Here is a 6,000-nt window from a genome sequence, read left to right on the forward strand (position 1 = left end):
CTGCCCTTTTTTTTTTTTTTGCATTGCTGCAACTGCCACTCCTTATGTCTTGTGGGGAGAAACATGGGCATCCATTTCAGTTGCTATTGCAGTGAAAATCTCTTTAAAGGGAAATAAACAGTTCAGAAAAAATGTAATATTGCAACATCTATGAGTGGGTTTCTCTGAGTCTTCTGAGTTTTTGGAGAACCAAAATGTGATAGTGTTTTTATGCTGTCTCCCAGCTAAGTTCCTGAATATTTGCCAGGCCATTTTAGAATCATAGAATGGTTTGGGTTGGAAGGGGCCTTGAAGGTCATCTAGTTCAAAACCCCCACTTGGGGCAGAGATGCCATGCACTCCATCTAGTTGCTCAGGGTCCCCATCCAGCCTGACCTTGAACATTTCCAGAGGTGGGGCATCCACAACTTCACTGGCAACCTGTTCCTGTGCCTCACCACCCCCTTAATAAAGAATCTCTTTACAACATCTAATATAAACCTGCCCTCTCTCAATTTAAAACCATTGCACCTTGTTGTGTCACTATGCCCCTTTATAAGAAGCCTCTCTCCCTCCTTTTTATAAGTCCCTTTTAGGTACTGGAGGGCTGCTCTAAAGTCTCCCCAGAGACATCTCTTCTCCAGGCCGAACAACACCAGCTCTCTCAGCCTGTCATCATAGGAGAGGTGTTCCAGCCCTTGGATTGTCTCTGTGGCCCTCTTGTGGAGCCTGCTCCAACAGGTCCATGTCTTTCTTGTGCTGAGGACTCCAGAGCTGGATGCAGCACTCCAGGTGGGGTCTCACCAGGGCAGAGTAGAGTGGGAGAATCCCCTCCCTTGCCCTCCTGGCCATGCTGCTTTGGATGCAGGCCAGGATGTGGCTGGCTTTCTGGGCTGTGAGTGCACAGTGTCAGCTCCTGTTCAGCTTCTCATCCACAAGGACTCCCAGGTTCTTCTCCATAGGGCTTCTCTTAATTCCTTCCTCCACCTGTCTATACTCATATGTGGAATTGTCCTGATCCAGGTGCAAGAACCTTGCACTTGAAATTTTTGATTTTCATGAAGTTCTCATGGACCTACTTCTGAAGTTTGTCCAGGTCCCAGTTTGTCTGAATGGCAGCTTTTCCTTCTGTTGTGTCAGCTGCATTGCTCATCTTTGTGTCATCTGAAAACTTGCTGAGGGTCACCTGATCTCACTGCTGGTGTCTTTGATGAACATATTAAGAGCACTGGTCCCAAGACAAAGCCCTGAAATACACCACTCCTCACCAGCCTCCACCTTCCTCTTCATGTCTGTCAGTATAACCAGACTTAATCCTTATCATATTGGGTCATAGACTGTTCGTAACCTGATTTTTCAGAGACTGTGATGATCAATTAGTGAGAGAAATTTGGGATTTCTCAGGTAGCCTCTTTGCTTGTGAAGATGACTTTCATCCAGAGTAGAAGGAGGCTCATGAGTGCCAAACATTTTTCATCCACTGAATTTTGTACAACACATAGAACCCAGCATTAGGGGAAAGCATGAAGAATGGACTCTCTCAACCATTAATGTGGAAAACAGAAGCTTTTATGGGATTACTAGGATGGCATCTGGTTCTGTATTTTTTGTGGCTGGTTACATGTATAAGATGGAATGTGTTTTTATCTTCATGGTTAGATTTCTGATTCTGAAATCCAAATGCCTAGCAGCATCTGGAATTAAATGGCTGCTGAAGCACAGAAGGAGATACAATGAAGGACTTGAAAATCCAGCTTTGATATATAAGCAGGGATTTCCATATCTGATATTTACTCAGTTGACATTTTCAAAAAATAGAGAGAGTATTTCCTCCCCTTCCCCAAATTTCTGTGACATTAAATGTCAGTATGCACTTAGAGAGGGATGCAGCCTGGTCAGTGCAGCCACCAGATCTTTCTGGCATGATTAATAATTAACTGACTTAGAGGAATGGCTCAACACCACATTTCTTTGCACTCACAGCCTCAAACTCACAGATCTTCTCAACAGCAAGCCAAGAAATTTACGACAGCTAACAGGTAACATGGCTGTCTTATGCTATGTCATGCACTGATTATCATTTAATTGTTCAGAAGAGAATAAAGTAATGCTCTGCATGTGTGCAAGCAAAATGCTCACATGAGAGGCTTTTGTCTTATTTTGTGATATATTGATATATTTGAGGATGAGACATTTGTTTATCACCTTTCTTGGTGAACACAGCTTTTCCAGCAATGCAGTTAATACATCTTATTTTAGTGGAGAGAAAAGATCCCCAATGACCTGGCCTGGGGTCCCCAGGAGCAGCCAGGGTGGGGAACTGTTACAGCTCCCACCCTCCTGGCTCACTTAGGTGGCACATCCAAGGCTACCAGCATGGTTAGGGCTCAGTCCTCAGGGTTAGCAATTAAAAAGTCCCTTGGCAAGGCAGAAAATAGGTTGTTTTCAAAGTGGTGCTCCTATGATGCCACCCCAGCAGGCTGGGTTGAAGGGTGGGGGAAGGAGTTTTACCTGCACCACAGATTAGTCATGGCTGGGACAAGTGCACTTGGTTATGTTCATAAGTATATAAAAATTTAGTCTTAGGAGCTCAAGATGTTTTGGAAATGCCTTTAGAGGATGCAGCTTGGAGTCCCATAAATAAGTGATTTCAGTCACACATGTTTTAGCAGTACTTTTCAGTCTGGTCTTTGTACAGGGAGATTTATTAAATTTAATGAACAGACATTTAACATACATTAGTTCTGTTTTTCCTTTTAGCATGCATATTCATTTTCTCTTTAGTGATTGAAGTAATAATTATGGTGCAGCATCTTTTAATAAATAAATATGAAAAACATAACAGTCCATCAGACTATCTTAATATATCAAAGTGCTATGACACATATAATATGAAGGTTGTACTTTCTATCTGAAGATTTAAAATTGCTTTTCAAGTATGAATTTATTGCATCTTAGGAAGCTTTTGTGAGCTAGAAAGTAATAGCATACATCCTTCTAGCTGAGACTCATTCAGAAGGCCTGAATTTATATCATTTACCAAAGAGAAGACAGTAAATCTGTTACCAAGAGAGGAAGCAGATATTGTGGCCTCCATGTTCATGCTTCAGCTTACAGAAAATACTGCAGAAACTGGAGGTGTTTACAAATCTGTTAAAGTGATAAGATTTATTTTCAGTGCTTCTGCCTGATTTATATATGAGCCTGCAGCATGAGCAGTCTAGTGACTTCTCACATTTCCTTTCAAGGCATCATTAAAAGCTCATGTCATTCACAGGATTTTAAGGGCTGTGCACTGGGGATGGAACTCCCATGAAAGACAAAAATGATGTGATGACATCAGAAAAACTGTGGTTACAGAAGTACTGTGTTTTCCTTTACTCTGCATTTTCTGTCATGTATAACAGAATGGAAGTGACAACTGCCCCTTTCAAAGCAAAGCCCTCCCTAATCCTCTTCTTCCACAGAATATCTAGGGGAAAAAAAAAGTATTAAGTCCTCCTGAAGTAGGTGATATCTTTGCTATGAAGATTTTCTGAGTATGAAACTTTGATTTTGGTAATTTTTACATGGTCTAGGACTAAACAAATGTAGATGAAATATAGTTCTTTTACATATTCTAATGAAATTCCTCCTCAATCATCTCATCTCCATCCTCCTAAGAAGTTTGATGGCCAGCTCTCATTTTTCCCACATCCCTTGTATTTGCACTGAACTTCTCTTTCAAATGCATATCTTTCTTTTTTCTAGCTTCGAATTTACAGCATAGATTTGGAACCTTGTCTACTGCTGCATTCATAAGGGGAATTCACTGTTATTCAACAACAGCTTTGTCAGTTTTAGAAATATAAGCATTCATTTTTACAAGGTTTTAAGTAGCACTAAAGGTATCACTGTGGGGTATTTACAACATCCAGCTTTTAACACTCAGATGCCCAGCTATTTAAAAGAATGATTTTATCAGGAAGACTTTAGGACAGGACTTACTGTGGTACTGGAATGATTTCTGGCAGGATTCTCTTCAACTTGCTATGCAAGAAGCCAGGGTGGCGCAGGTAATTTAGTACTTAACTCCTGTTGTCTCCTGCTGCTCTCCAGGGTATGTAATTATCTTACTATGAAAACTCAAAAGTTATTAATTACTTACCTTTTGGTTATTATTGTTTAATAATTTTGTACATTTAAAATATTATAATTCCTTCACAGTCATTCTGTGTGCACAGCTTTTGGTCAGGACAGAGCCGGTTTTCTTCACAGGAGCTGGTATGGGGCTGTATTTTGCATTCATTCTGAAAACAGTGTTTATAATTCAGGGATGTTTTAGTTACTGCTGTGCAGAGCTTGCACAGAGCCTCCAAGTGTCTCACTGAAGAGGCTGGGCATGGACAGAGTTAGGGGGGCACAAATGGGACAGATGACCCCAGCAGACCAGAGGGTTATTGCACACATATGGCATCATGCTCAGCAATAAAGCTGGATGCTGGTGGGGACTGGCAGGGCTGCCCCTCCTCTGGGACAGGCTTGGTGCTGAACAACTGTTTTCTTCTGTATCACTTTTCCCCCCTGAATTTGCTTCCCTTCCTCCCTTCCTGGCAATTTCTTTCCCTTCCTTATAAAAAGATTAGACTATCTTCATCCTTACCCACAAATTTTTGCACTTTTACCTTTCTGATTTTCACTCCATCCTTCTGGGGAGGACAAAGAGAGTGAACAGCAGGGTGAGCTTTAACTGCCTGCCAGTGCTGAGCCACAACACTGTGGCTCCTAGAGAAAGGATGAATATTGTCCAAAATATCAGTTAATTTTTTGTTTATATATTTTTTTTGTGGTCTTTCATAAACCCACTCTGTGTGTTTGTTTTTAAGTGAAAAAAATCAGGCCCACATTTCATGCTCTGATTTTCTAATTTTCAGTAATTGGAAATGATTGATTTCACATTAGCTGACAATAATTTACATGACATCAATATGTAATAGAGAAGAAAATGCTGTTTACTTTGCACATTAATGGATATGGAATTAAATAAGGTTCATACATTTCTTGAATGGTGCCTTACTTTTACAATCTATTCAAATTATTGTTCAATAAACATGAGTTCTACATTTTTTCCTTTAGGTTGAGCTTTTATTTCTAAGCTCAAAAATCCTAGATAAGTTACTGTTATGTTTCTGCAATACTCCTGATATTAATAGCCTGTCTCATATAAAGAAGTCAAAATGGCTAGCAGGGTTTCCTACTGCAAACACTCAGTTCTAGACGCCAGATGCTATTAAGCAGTTGTTGCAGTCTATCCTAGAGCTATTTATAATTAGCTAGTAACTGATTATTCATAACTTGACAGATAAATTCATCATGTACAATTAATAAATAACAAAGCCAAGCCAATCTTCAGGATATATTTTGCTTAGTGAAGGTAGAAGACCATACTTGCATGAAAGACTCAGGCTGAATTCCATGTCTAAAGTCAAGTTTTTGAGCTGATGATGGTTGTTTGGTTGTTCTATTGAGGCATCATGCAGGTCACTCTAGGCAGAAAGTGCTTGGGCAATTAATATTAAAGCTCTTTTGTTCCTCAGGTAATGAACAGCACTGGGCAGATGTACCTGCACATAGGCACTTGTTGGCTAAAATGACACAAGGCTCTTGCCTTCCAAAGACATGTATGGGAAACAGAGAAGGCACATAGCAAGGGATACTTCATTCAGGCTATGAAGTACTTCATAAACATAATTGCTGCTGCAGTATGGTGGGATGGACCTTTGGGTCCAAGCTGCCATGGACTGGCCAGACACCAATTCCAAGAGGGAAGCTGGGCCTCCTCCTGTCTCTTCCCTGGGCTGGTAGTCTTCCCAGTGAATATGACACTATCAGTGTCCTGCCAAACCTTAGTCCTTGCTACCTATCACATACAGAATAGGAAATGATATCCAGTTGTGCCTAAACCTTTCTTGTCCCTTCCCTTCCCTTCCCTTCCCTTCCCTTCCCTTCCCTTCCCTTCCCTTCCCTTCCCTTCCCTTCCCT

The 6,000-nt window shown here is 40.9% G+C and overlaps 1 protein-coding gene across 2 annotated transcripts in view; it reads right to left on the bottom strand.

The window, feature by feature from the left end:
• KCND2 (potassium voltage-gated channel subfamily D member 2) overlaps positions 1-6,000 on the bottom strand; it is a 268,136-nt gene that overhangs the window by 10,189 nt on the left and 251,947 nt on the right. The window lies entirely within an intron of this gene.

Source organism: Parus major, chromosome 1A (genome assembly GCF_001522545.3).
Source record: "Parus major isolate Abel chromosome 1A, Parus_major1.1, whole genome shotgun sequence".
Classification (NCBI taxonomy): domain Eukaryota; kingdom Metazoa; phylum Chordata; class Aves; order Passeriformes; family Paridae; genus Parus; species Parus major.